The sequence below is a fragment of the Solanum tuberosum genome, unplaced genomic scaffold (assembly GCF_000226075.1).
Source record: "Solanum tuberosum cultivar DM 1-3 516 R44 unplaced genomic scaffold, SolTub_3.0 scf00393, whole genome shotgun sequence".
NCBI classification, from domain to species: domain Eukaryota; kingdom Viridiplantae; phylum Streptophyta; class Magnoliopsida; order Solanales; family Solanaceae; genus Solanum; species Solanum tuberosum.
Genome location: NW_006239316.1, coordinates 1 through 15,310, shown reverse-complemented (window position 1 = coordinate 15,310; position 15,310 = coordinate 1).

Below are 15,310 nucleotides of genomic sequence, written 5' to 3'. Positions count from 1 at the left end.
CGCAGCTATTCCCTCCAAGTGCAATCTGAAGGCAGCTTGCTTGGCTAAGGTTGGGGTCCTCCTCCGGGTCCCCTTAGGGTGGCCCCGGGGAGTCGTATTCAAACGTTTTGACCCTAGGAACATATATTTACCTATTTTAAACCCTTTCACCAGATTATACCATCATACGACACTCCCAAACCTGCCCAAAACCTAAGGACACACTAGAACACATTCTTCTCTTGTTTTCGGACATCGTGGTCGTTTCTTGACATTTAGACTTTTACTCTTCCAAACCAAGTCAATTACATTAGTTTAGGTTTATAAACATCATTTTAACTATTTTTAAGTCATTATTCATAAGGTGAGGCTCTAACTTAAGTCATAGAATTTCCGGGGTGTTACACCCGATGCCCTAAAGGCCCGAGAGAACCAACATTTAACCTACGCTTACTATACATATAACTATGACAATCTTAAAGTTGTGACAAGTTCACATAGGATGCAGCGATACGAACCAACATAAGTGACCCAAATATTATATACAAGACTTGGCCGTTGAGGCCACAACTTGTTAAGAGACAAGATGAAACTGAACTATATACATTAGTCTACAAAGCCTCTAAAAGATAGAAAACATTAGTTTAGGGTAGGACAAGGCCCCGTCTTACCCTTAACATCATCCATTAACAAAATAGGTGACAAAGACTCGATATGCCTCGAATCATCCTGCAGCTTCATCAATAGTAGCTGAATACTTGTTCTCCTACTAAAGCTGTCAACTAGTAGGAGTACCTGTGCTTGGAGCATGAAATGCAGCGTCCTCCGTGATGGACGTTAGTATGAAAAAATGTACTGAATATGCATGTAACATATGTGAAACAAGTTTCAAAAGAAATCCAGTATCAGTATATAAGTGCACAGATTAGAACAAAAGACCACCTTTGTTTACTCTTGCGAAGCGTGTATGTTACATTCATTTCTTTGCTCTTTTGTGTGTTATAATCTTTGTAAGGCATCTAATATAAACGACCAGCTGATAACTAGTATATTAGGATGACCCATGCTAGGAATTTTAACTCTTGGGATACTTTCCTCAAAATTAAACAAATTGGGATCGGCCCATGCTAGGCTTTCATCCCTGAGCTGCCGCCCTTATATACCAATTGGGATCGACTAATGTTAGACATTTTCACCTGGGTTGCCACACATAAATATACATATTGCTTCACTTAGTTTCTTTTATCTTTGAGATTGTTGTTTTGGTGGTCATAATCAATATTGAGCTTTGGATCTACAGACTAGTAGTAGAAGACATGAGAATAATAACTTTAAGGCAGTGACAATGACATAAGGAGCTATCTAACATGAATATATTACTTATGATCTTAAATGGCACAATTGACTTCAATTGACTAACAGTAGAATTCATAAACCTTGCTATTGTGAATACCATTTCTATACTAACACATAGGAGGATAAATTATACAAATATAAAGTAATGAACATATAATAAAGTAATTGGACACACTAGGAAGAGGGTAAACATATTTTTAGCTATTTAAAGATTGCACGATGCCATTATGTTTTCTTTATTAAGAATAGAACTTAGGAAATTCACTTCATTGTTATGTATCACAAATATTCTATTTCATGCCAAGGAATATGGAGTTGAATAGTAATCAACAAATTTGAGCTACTTGATCTTACCAAAATAGTAACCAAGCAGTAAGCATGCAATTCATCTAGCCAATGTTTTCTTTCCTTTCCTTTCCCTTTAATTGTTTCTATATATTATACAACCTTTGTATCAAACCTCCCTGAAATATTTAAGTCCTTTAACATCTCCATAACTTCATCACACATCCAGTCACATCCCTTATAATAATATAAATAAAACAGTCCTTAAACATAATAATGTAATAGAAGCAATATGAATCACTTTTGCTGATCACCAGCACTTAAGGTTACTTTTCAAATTCTCAAACGAGCTCATAATTGAATTTAAAGGGGACTCCCCTCCATGGCTATTCCAACATGCACTACCCACAAGAATATCCTCCCCAATATCAAACTATGTAAAAGGAACAATTTCCAACTCACGAACAAATACTAAATGTCCTAATTAACTCAAGCATGGAAGGGGGGATATTGTAGTAGCTTAAATTGCTGGAAAGAACTACCACTTGTTAAGACTTGGTATCTTCAAGCTAGAGGTTATCCTCCTCAGCATGTCTTAACTTATACCTTCCAATAAGTTTAAATCCCTAATATTCAAGAAGCCTAATGGTATTTAATGGTTGTTGTGCGAAGCTAAGAGAGAGAAGAGAGAAAGCACTAGAAATCAGATTTTTATCAAAGTAAAAAATAGTTGGAAAAAGTTGATATAAATCCTTTTAAAGGGACCTGTGGCCGACTTTCTCACACATTTTGGACCATAATTGATCAAGTAGGTGATCCACCTTCTTGGACTTTTCACTTGGGCCTTTTTGGACTTAAAAATATTGGGTCTTGGTTGTCCATTTTCCCCTTACTCTTCTACTCAACATGGGACAGATAAATGCAAGTAGGTGGCATTGTCCTTGGACCAATTACATGGTCAAAAAGAGTCTTAGTAGGTGATGCTCCAACTTGGTCATTTGGGATAGTCAATAAGTCAAAATGGTGTTGCACCTACTTGTCATCTACTAGTTTAGTTAAGTCGAGCAAGCAGATTAGTTATTTTATTTCATTTTCTAAGTCTTACTTCCTTTTTTGTTTAACATAACACTTCACTTCACTTCAAACTTTAAGATCAAATACTACCTTACTATCTCAAGTTCAAAAGTTTTCATCAGAGTTGGCTTGGTGTATACAGGCTGAAACGTGCAAGGAAATCAGCACCTTTCGATTTATTTTAAACAATACTACTCATCTAAGAAATATGGTCCCTCACCTATACCATAAGTCTATGTCAAGTGTCACATGAATAAAAGTAGCATATGGAGAATAGAGGGTGTTACAAAAATTAGTTGTATTTTTCATTTTTGGGTTGTTAGACTTTTTGAGATACATACTTTTGGCTTTGAGAATTATTTTCCAAACTCTTTTTACATTTAATTCTTGAAGTGTTGGATCATAAAGTTGTTCTTTAATTAATGATTCCGAAATTCATCTATTCTAATTGTAAGTTCATGATTTATTCTATTAACCCTATTATGAATTGTGATAACACAAGTATGACTAACTAAATCCACAAAAAGGGTTGTGGAAACCATGAGTTATTAACAACGTAAAACTAATAACTAAGTAATTCTGAAATAATGTTTATGCATGTATTGTTAATCTCTTTATTATGAATGCTTTTTAATAGTGCGCAACATTAGGACTCGCCTCATTCTTACTTGCCCGACCTAGGACGTATTGAATGAGAAAGAAGCTAAAAACATAGATTTAGCGTGATATTCTGCTATCTATAGCCTAACCCAAACAAGTGAGGGCTAATCTGGGGTCAAGAGTAAGGGCTAGTAAAGCATAGACCCGTAGACCGACCAAGTTGTGTGGTGAAATTTCCTACTTCGATGACCAATCACTTACAAGATACCTAACTTACCAACTCTATTTGTTAAACACTAGGAAATAGTTACTATTATTAGGATTACTTGATTAAGAACTTGTGGGGAACACAATTGCCCTAGTTTCATCTCACATTGATATTACAAACTTCAAATCATGCTACTTGTTACTTCTTACTTGTTACTAAAATTAATCAATAATTATTTTGTGCTACAAATCCCCCCTTTTTAAAGAAATAAGATTACTAAAAGTACAATCAATAATAAATTTGCCTAACTCTAGACCATATTCCTCGTGGATCAACTCTAACCTTAGTTAGGTTATTTATTTGACAACGACCACTTATACTTCTTTAGGGAGGTGCAATTGGGTGCATGATTTAGCGAGGGTCATCTTTCTTCTCGACCTATCAGGCCTATGGAGGTAGCATCTCAGGTCCCAAGGGGTTCTAAGGCAGGTTGTAGTTCCTACGGTAGGCAGAGTTCATGCCAAACTGCACATGATGGTTATTCTAGATATTCAGGTGTTAGGCCTCATGTTACCTCAACTAGTTCTTCAGTACATATTGCTCTTGGTAACATGTGTTATGAGTGTGGTGAGGTAGGCCCCTATGCAAGAGATTGTCAAAGAGCCCTAATGTAGTTGGCCAAGGGTTATTCAATGTTTGGCAGAGGTAGCTAGGGCATATCATCGTGCTCTTCAAACCTAGCTTCATACAAGGTTTTTATGATTGTTAAAGTCTTGAACACCGGTCTAGAGAGTGCCCCAGGTAGGAATTGATCTCCTAGGCCCTATTAAAATCTGATACCCCCAGGCTAGGGTGGTCAGACCTTGTCATACTGATGAGTCCACAAATTTGACTCATTTAGGGCTTTATTTTAATAGAAATAGTGTCCTCAAATGCTTATTTTGTCTCAATATCTGATGACAACTCTTAAGTTTCAGGTATTTGAAGTTTTGGTGGAAGTATGGACACTTAGGCGCAAAAAGGAACAAAAATGTTGAAAAGAATGAAGAAGCTGAAGCATGCGTATCGCCAAGAACACTTGGCGACTCGCCGAAGGGATGCACTCCGCCCTTTGTTCCAGTACATGAAGCCCTGAAGGAGAAATATTAAAAAGGCGATGAAAGGAGCAGTCAACGGTTGGCCTAATAGTTCCACGAAGTAGTAATATACCGCCCAATGACACAAGGCACGACGACGCTGAAGGCTAGTGCAAGACGACGATGAACTACACCAAAGGGCGAATCGTCGAGTTAATCGGCGATTCCGACTAACCTCGCTGAAAGATCCGCCAGCACTATTTTCTGAAGTCTATAAATATTTAACTTGTTATTAATTTTTAGAGAGTCGAACATTAATTATAATTTCCAGAATAGTATAGTACTTTTTGGATATTTTGTCTCAAGTTTGGAGAGGGTTTTTGGGAAACTTCAAGAAAGAAGGATTTCATCTTCCCCAAGTTGGAAGTGGGTCTTGTCCATTCTTCTTCCTGTGCTTAAATCAATGCTTAATTTCTTATACCCATTTGATTCTAGTATCATTTTAGGTGTATTTTGTTATTTCTTGATGTGTGGCTAAAACCCCCCATTCTTGAGGTGTGATTTAGCAAATATGTGTTGATATTGTTGGGTCTTTCTTACTGATAGGTTAGATATATTTTAATGGTGATTTCACCTAGTGGTTGTGGTTTAATTTAATGGGTTTGTGGTTGCAAATACAAAACCACCCATGTGTTTTCGTCTTGCCCGTGAGGGAGGTCGCGAAACCAAGACCACTAGACTGATGGCCTAAGGAGTGGGTTGACATGAGGTTTCAGCCCGAGAGGGTGAGCCCTAGTCCCATATCCTATCACTCAGCTTGAGAGAGTGAGTGGGGTACGGCGTAGGCTAGCCTTAATGCGACAAATGGGTGTTCGAGAGGAACGCATTTGAAACGGGGTAAGTTGCCCGAGAGGGAACTTATTTCCATCTAAAGCTTAGCCTAGTCACTATTATCTTGCAAAATTCCTATCAAAATCATGTACCCAACGATTTATCTCAACTTGTATTGCGGTCACAACCCAAGAACTCTTCCCCATACTTGATTTTCTTATTATTTTTGTTGTTTTTACTACTTGTGAGAAAACCCCCAATTGATATTTGACACTTTCGTTTCACCCCCTTCAATTTACTATGTTTTTACTCGTTAATGTCTTTAGCTACGACTAGTTAGAACTAAATTTTATTTTTCTATCAATTATCAAAACCACTCCCTTTGGACACGACCCCAACCTTTAGTTGACTTACTATATTATTGACAATCGTAGACACTCGTACCGTAGGTTAGTGTCGTTGGTCACGATAAGCATCAAAATGGCACCGCTGTCGGGGAGTGGTGTTATTTGGGAATTCGTAGTTAAATAATTTTTTTGATTCTTTCTAGTTTTAGTGTTACTAATATAAATTGTAGTTTTGCTTTGCTAGTTTGAATATCAAAGCAGGGAACTAAGGATGGAAAACCATTATGGATACCACACAGATCATCCCCTTCTGAAACTATTGAACCTCAGGGACAACCTCCTGATCTTTAAATAGGAAGGGGATGAGACTATTCAGGAAATGTGGCTAAAGTTTAAAGTGGTGCTGCAACCATGCCCATCTCATGGGATGACAGACAAGGGGCTACTGGAGTGCATCTACAGGGGTCTAGGACCCAAGAATAGAGATATAGTCGATCAAATTTGTGAGGGCGGTATGCTACACCAGCCCTATGAAGTTGTAGAAAAACTCCTTAATGGCATGGTAGAGGCCAACAAAGAAGCCAAAAAGAAGCAGGAGTGGGACGCACTAGCTACCCAGCTGAATGCTCTAACTACCAGAGTCACAGAATTACAAAGAAGCAAAAAGAAGCAGGAGTGGGACGCACTAGCTACCCAGCTGAATGCTCTAACTACCAGAGTCACAGAATTGGAGGTACAAGCCATGGGGAAAGAAAAGTACTCCTCCCTTCGAGAATGTAAACATGGGAAGAAGCAAAGAGGTATACATAATGATGAAGCCCTGTCACTCATTCAACAAAAGATTGAGGCACATGAGAAGATGTTGAATGAGATGAAGGAAAATATTAAAATGCTAAACAAAGCGTCATCCTCTCACTCCATGACAATTCAACTGCACGATTCTCAAATCACCCATTTAATGACAGGTCATTATCCTCCATTCGCCGAAGATTCACCTAATACACCATGGGTGATTCCGAGAACGAAGAGTAGTCTTTGACTTGCGTCATGCCACGACGTTAACTCAGGCGCTGTTTGGGAGGTAACCCAAAACCCCATATTATCTTATATTGGCGTACTAGTAAAATAATAGTGTATTAGTTTTATAGATTGAAGTGTAATAGGTGCCAAAGAGGTGCATAATGACGAGCAGCAGACCGAGGTTGGCAAGTCGCCGAAGAAGGCGGCACTCAAATCTATTTCACTATTTGACTCAAGATATCTTCAAAAGTCTGTAAAACTCGGCGAGCTCAAGACAGTTTCAGCGAATCACCTACCTGATCGGTGACCCAGATAGTCACCATCGTTTGAACATCCACAACTGCTGAGAAGTTCTGTAAAACTCGGTGAAGTAAAAATTTGTTGGCGAAGCGTCGAATCACTCAGAAACCAAAATGCGACCACTGAATGGGAACGAACTGGATAAGCTGCAGGCCAACGCATAAAAAGGCAGCTGATTAATCACTCGAGAGCGTGGGTTGAAGATAGGCGCATTGGAATGCTAAGAAAAGTTGTACAAAGCTGAATGAATCACTCGACAATGCACCAAATGTCCCAATCATACCTTCTGCTTTACGCGACATCTGTTGAAGGACTCCAACTCGAAATAGCTGCATAACCAGGAATATTCTCTAGCCCTATCTCTGTTTTTCTTTAATTTGACCTCTGGATTATTGTTATATATTTGAGGACAAATATATTTTGATTGTGGTGGGGTGAGGCTCACCTTTATTTGCTTGCTATGGATGTCTGTGTTTTTGAATATATTTGGGTTGTCTGTAGTGGCGCTTTATATTGTTTTTGCGATTGTTTAAGCTTAGGGCTTCTTCCTGGTTTTAATTGATTGCAAATTTTGACCCTTTCGAAAAATTATTATTATTATCGCCACCGCTTGTGTTGAAAGTGGTTGTTCTCGTACAAATTTAAGTCTCGGTTTCCATCAATATAATATGGTGATTTCATGCAAGTTCAGTTCCATTGGGCGAGAGTTGGAGCCCAAATTGGGTTTGAAGGAGTTTTTAAGTGAGCTTGATGATTTTTCTCTTAGCCAGAGTTCCATGTTGGCGTTGTTCAAGCTAAGAGGGTGCCTCGGGGTTTGGCAGGGCATGTAGATTTGGTATCCTAGTCTATTAATGCCTTCAGGGTGTGCCTATCCTTCTATTGTCATGGACGAAAATCATTTTAGTAATGAATGTTGTAATTGATTTGTTGGAACTTACAGTTCGGTCGACGGCCATTCATTTAAGTTTTGAGCAAGTTATTGTATTTTGGAGCCTTTGAAACTTCAATTAATTACTTTGGTCAAACATTCAGGAAGATGGCCTCAGAAAGCAATTATAATGGTTTCATCTGCTTCTAAAGGGTCATTTTAGGCTAGGGGCACGTTTGGTTCCGGTGCCGAGACTTGCGGTGTGAGTTTGTGTCGTTAGGCATTTTAACCTTAAGCTTAAGCCTAGGATTAACTTCAATCAACATTCCTGGTAAACATACTTTGATGGGAATTCCATCAGTGCGGTTAGCTTCGAAATATAGAGTTTGGTCTAGAACGACCTATAGTGCGGTTCCTAAGGCTTTCGATCTCATTTTGAGACTTCTTGTGGAATTTGGCTAAAATAGAACTTGGGTCTTATTGAATGCTTTAGCCATCCCATTGGTGGCATCATGATACATTGAAGATTTATGTTGTTTCAGGCCAAAGAGATCACAAATCTTGTACATTAACTTATAATCAAATGACTTGCCATTATTTGTTATTATGTAGCAAGGGATGCAAAAGTGATATATGATATTCACTTGGATAAAATTTGCAACATTCTCCTTCTTCACTTCTCTAAGGGTGAACATTTCAGCTTATTTTGAGAAGTAATTTGTTGCGGTAGAGATGTACGAGTGTACACGAGAAGAATTTTGTAGTTGTCCAACAACATCCAAGCTCTTAACGTCGAATGGATAAAATGCAACAGTTAGTTGTAATACCTGAGGTGGATGATGTATTAAATTTGTTTGAAATTGGCAAGCCTTTCACCTTCGGGCATATTCCAAGAAATCTTTCACCATGGCTAGCTAATAATTGTTAATAACCTAGGGGTACCCCCTAGATGTAACATGGCGTATAGGACCCCGAAGGGCCCCCATACAAGCCACTAATCCTTCATAACATAAGAAATAGAACAATAAGAGTAAAACAATAGTCCAAGTCCAATAGTTTTTATAAAGAAAAACGAAAGTCTAAAATACTTGTCTCAATATAGCCATCTAGTACAATAGAATGAAATTGGACCTTGCCCATACATCATGTCCAAAAGTGAAATACGTGAAAGAAACTATAAAAATGAAACTCTTTCCTCAAAGCATGAGGACTCACCAAAGCTCGGAAATCAATCACTAGCACGAAACTGATGACCCTGACTGTCGGACCCTACATTTCGGGAAATGTAGGCAGGAGTATGTGTTAGTGCAAAACAATGTAACTAGTATGATAGCTATGCATAAAACATTTAAATCATGCTCAAAAGGGACATTTCATTTCATGACATACAATTCACCAAGCTAAAACATGATGTAAGAGAGTAAGAAAACATAAGTCATAAAACCATGGTCAATGCAAGCTAACATAATTTTAAAGCCTTTGAACACTTATGATATACTTCTTGAAGTAACCTTAAATCACTATTAATGTGGGGAATTATCCTTAATCGATATAGAGACCATGTGAGCTATATAACATGATCCTCTTGTGTCTCTCACACCCAAAAGGGTTGTCCTACTTGCCAAGGTAAGGAGCATAAATCTGAGATAAAGTGAATCCACTAGCTAATGTTTATCTAGAAAATCATCCTATGGGGGAACATAGGTAAGGGATAAGGAGATTGCTTCTAGAAACCCGACCTCTACTCACGGGAGAGCTTCCATCTCAATATCCTCTCGGCGCTAAGCATAAATTCCATAGAATAGTCAATTCTTACTTGTCCTTATTATCCATGGAAAGGCACGTCATCTTGTCAATCCAATCTAAGTCATCATCCATGGAAAGATATCTTTCAATAACCAATCCAAGCTAGGTTCATTAGGATAGCTCTTAATCTTTTATTCAATTCGGTGAGAAAGCCTTTTAACCTTAGAATCCTTATTATGCGAGAAAACCTTTCCCATCTTGATTTTATGTGTTTATAATAAAGTAATTTCAACAACACATCATCATCATTATCTTTGATACTTTACTGTCAAAACATCCTTAAAACATTTGCATAGATTTCATAAGAAAATGCATAAGTCCATAATTTACCTTTCAAGGTTCAAAACCCACTTTCAATCATCAACACTTAGAAAACATGGGTTCGATATGGATTTCATCATAAACTCATGTAAAGCTAGCAATACATGCTTAATATCATAAAACTCTTCCTTTACAATCAAAATTCCACATCATATGATTCATAACATGAAAACATGGGGATTATATGGGTTCATGAGGAAATCATCATAAAATCATAGTATTTCATCAATTCATGCATAAGAGATTATAATCCAATCATTTAACTAAATAATCAATAGAACCCATGACAATTGAAGAAAATCCTAACTCATTTGGGGACTTCTAACTTTGAAATAGAGAAATTTGGGAACTCCATGAATGGAAAGAATCCATGGATGAAAACTATCATACCTTACTATCAAAGACTACAATTGCTTGAGGAATGGAGACTTGACCTTGACCCTAGATTGAATCCTTTCTTCTTCTTCAACTTCTAGAGAGAAATATTTTTGAAGAGGAAGAACTTTGATAATTTTTGGGTTTTTGAAATATTAACTTGAATGAGTGAGTTATGGGGTTAAAACCACTTATATAGGGGTCCTAGGCTTGGGTAAAATTACATAGTATTAATTTAATAAAAACCGGAAAAGACCCAAAAACCCTTGAACTAACACTGCCGAACCACTACCACAATGGGCTCCACGAGCCGTGGTGGCTCTCATGAACCGTGGTGGTAGTTGTGGTCCCTTGACCAGTGGCTTGTCTTTCCACCACTTAGCCCCTCAAGTCCAACTCATGACCACAACCTCTCCCATGGCCCGTAGTGGCCTTCACGAGCCGTCAAGTGGCTCGTGGGGAGGGTCTCAATTTGGGCAGCTTTGGAGGGCTTAGTACCTCACCTCCATGGGCACCACCACAAGCCGTGTTGCCCACCACGAGCAATCATGGTGCTCGTGTGAGGTGAGGCTCCCTTGGCTAGCTTACTAAGGTCCACGGGCACCAGCACGAGTCGTGGTGCCCTTCACGGTCTGTGTGCACTTTCATGGAGGGTACCAAGGATAAATTTTTGGTGTGTGACCACTCACTTGGACCCTTGCTTAGGCTACTATATTCCGAGGTGTTACATTATCTCCCCCGTTGGGAACATTCGTCCTCGAATGGAATTTTAGACGCCTCTTGAAAGAAAAGACTCAATGCTAGCAGCCCATCATGCATGGAATCTCATCAAAATGCATAAAACGAAGGAGGAAAGATCAACTCAAAGCAAAACATAGTCAATGCATCATAAGCAAAGTAGGAATTAGACCTAGCAAACCAATATGCATGAAATTTCAATATTTCTCATATTCAAGGAGGAACTACCATCTACAACCTAAAATCATGCTCAACATTATCTCACAGAGCCTATATGCAATCTATACTCAAAAGTATACATCCAAGGAGGAAAATCAACTACAAGCTAAAGCTTGTTTATCAATTCAGCTCATGAAGTCTAAGGCAACTCATACTCAATGCACTACAACATGAGGAAAATCAACCATGTAAACTCATTTTCTTTCAAAACATAAGTTTTTCATGAACATGCATAACATAAGGAAATCATGGAAACATATAAAACACATAACTCCAAAACAAATGACAAACCATGACGAACTTATTACCTCAAGATAAAGTAGGAGTAGAAGGAAAAAAATGAGGATATCAGGACATCATATCGGCCTTGGCCTACCAAGTAACACTCTCTATGAAATGATTCCTCCATATTACTTTCATGAAAGCCACTTCCTTGTTTCTCAACTTCTTAACTTGCCAGTCTAAAATCTCAACCGGGACTTCCTCATCAGAAAGACTTTCGTTAACTCCCAACCCTTCTAAGGGAACTATGGATGTCGGATATCTAACACACTTTTTAAGCATATTGACATGGAAAATTGGATGCACTGATGCCAACTCATTTGGAAAATCTAGCTCATAGGCAACCTTACCAACACACCTCAAAATCTTATATGGGCCTACATATCGCGGACTAAGCTTCCCTTTCTTACCAAACCTCATTAAACCCTTCATAGGTGAGATTTTTAAGTAAACCCAATCATGAATATCAAACTCAAGATCCTTCTTCTCACATCGGCATATGACTTTTGCCAACTTTAAGCCATTTTCAACCTTTCTCTTATAAGTCAAACTTTCTCTATGATCCCATGTACCAACTTGGGACCTATTAGGGAAACTTCACCCACCTCAAACCATCATATTCCTATCTACATCTCATACCATATAAGGCATCAAATGGATCCATATCAATACTCGAGTGATACCTATTGTTATAAGCAAATTCAATCAATGGAAAATGGTCATCCCAATTACCCTTAAAATCAATCACATAAGCTCTTAATGTATCTTCTAAATTTTGGATAGTACGCTCTGCTTGACAATCGATTTGGGGATGGAAGGTCGTACTAAGCTTAACACGAGTACGAAGACCCTTTTGGAATGCCTTCCAAAACTAAGAAGTGAATTGGGTACCACGATCGGAAATAATTGACAAATGAACTCCATGCTACTTTACCATTTCTCTCAATTACAACTTGACATAGTCCTCCGCCGAATAGGAAACCTTGACGGGGAGGAAATGAGACGATTTTGTCATCCTATCTACTATCACCCAAATCAAATCATGTTGTCATCGGGTTCAAGGCAAACAAATAATAAAGTCCATATTAAAATCTTCCCACTTCCAAGTAGGAATGCTAATATCTTGGGAAAAACCTCCCGGTTTCTGATTCTTAACTTTCACTCGTTCGCTATTTTGACACTTAAGCCATAAATCCCTCAATATCCTTCTTCATCCCATTCAACAAATAAACCTCCCGCAAATCACAGTATATCTTGGTGGCCCATGGGTGAATGGAATATCGGAACTATGGGCTTTTAACAATATATGTTCCCTCAATTCATCACCATTTGGAACACATTATTGACCTTGATATCTAAGAACGTCATCTCCCCATTGGAAGAAAGCCTCAATAGGTTTCTTAAGAACTGCTTCTTTTAACTCAACCAATATTGGATCAAGACGTTGCTTGGCTTTCACATCCACCACAAAAGACGATTCGGAACCATTATGAATCATAAAACCACCCTTGATAGAGTCCACTAACTGAACACCTAATCAGGCCAAGCTATGAACATCTCCAACCAACTCTTTATTTTCTTCTTAAATATGAGCAGCACTACCCATAGATAACCGACTAAGAGCATCCATCACCACATTTGACTTTCTATGTTGATAGAGAACACTCGTATCATAATCTTTCAATAACTGAAGTCACCTTCTTTGGCGAAGATTTAGATCTTTCTGATTAAACACATATTGCAAACTCTTGTGGTCGGTAAACACATTTACATCTAGTTCAAGGTTATGGGTAGGATAATTCTTTTCATGAATCTTAAGTTTCCTTGAGGCATAGGCAATAACTTTCCCATTTTTCATAAGCACATAACCTAACCCAATTCTATAGGCATCACAATAAACAACAAAGCCATCGGTCCCTTCTGGTAAATTCAACACCGGGGAGAGGAAGTGCATCTATCCTTCAACTCTTGGAAACCCTTCTCACACATTTCAGACCATATGAACTTAGCTTTCTTTTAAGTCAAAGCCGTCAAAGAACTAAAGATATGGGAGATTCGAAGGAAAGATCCACGAATTTCCAAGGATTAGATGTTCTAAGGTCTTGAAAAGATCCAAGTAACAACGTATAGATTTATGGTAGAAATCTAACGCCTTTACTTGAGAAAACGAATCAAAACGATAGATTCGGATCTTGACCGCTTTATGAGTAACTAAAGACAATAATTAGTATGTAGAAACTAATCACCTTCTAAAGAATACCAAAAAGAAACCAAAGATATCACAAGAAGAAATTACTTTATACCTTAAACTATGAAACTAGTAAAGGTTTAAAGATAAATTCTCAAAGAACAAGTCACAAAGGTTCAAAGAACTCTCTCAAATATTATTAATATCAATCTAAAACTCCTCTTTAATGAATGAAAAAGACTCCTATATATAGGAGAAGGGAAAAACGTCCAAGAAGCCAAACCCTAAAAAAAACAATTACAAGGAATCCTACTCTAGAAAGGAAATAAAGTAACCTAACTAGGAACAAATTTAGTACTTCTAGGAAAGCATTAAATGGTACTTAGGAGACCATAAATAGACTAAGGAAAATATTAATAACCTATATATAAATAAATAACTAAGGTAAATCCCAACTAGGAAAAGAATCTTGACAATCTTGGAAAGTTTGACTAGTCTTCTCTCAAAACTTGGGCAGAAAGCAACTCTTGTTGTGGCTGATTCTTGGACTCTTCTTGACCTTATTTGCACGAAATTGGACCTTAAAATTCCTCATCTTGGGCTTGAATTTGGGCCACCAAATAATTGTAGCATTTGGACAATTCCTCTCCCTTGGGCTTGAGCTCTTCTTCCCCAATAAGACACCTTTGGATAAGCGATTGAAGCCCATTGAGCTTATCATTGAACTCCTTGGTTTGAGATCTTGTTATGGGCCTCCTTGGAGTTTCTAAAGCTTCATCCTTGTCCTTCAATGGAGTAGAGCTTCCTTGGATGCTATCATTCCCCTCTTCTTGAAGAGAATTCGTCCTCGAATTCAAATCTGCATCAAAATGGGAAAGATCAGAAACATTAAAAGTAGCACTAACTTGGAACTCACCAGGAAGATCAAGTTTATAAGCATTGTCTCCAATCCTTTCAAGGACTTTGTATGGCCCACTTCTTCTAGGATCTAGTTTGGTCTTTCTTTTGGAAGGAAATCTTTCCTTTCGCATATGCACCCAAACCAAGTCACCAGTTTTAAAAACAACATATTTTCTGCCCTTATTCCTTCGCAATGCAACTTCCTTGTTCTTCTTTTCAATTGCAAGCCTTGTTTGTTCATGAATTTTCTTCATCGTATCAGCCTTCTTCTTACCATCAAGATTAGCAAAATCATTAGTAGGCAAAGGCAATAAATCAAGGGGGTAAGGGGGTTGAATCCATATACAACTTCAAAAGGAGTCTTACCAGTAGACGAATAAAAGGTCCTATTATAAGCAAATTCTACAATAGGTAAGTAATCTTCCCAAGAAGTCAACTTTCCTTTCAAAACTGCCCTCAACATGTTCCCTAAATTTAGTTCTATTAACCACTTCCGTTTTCCCGTCCGTTTGTGGGTGACAAGATGTAGAAAATAGC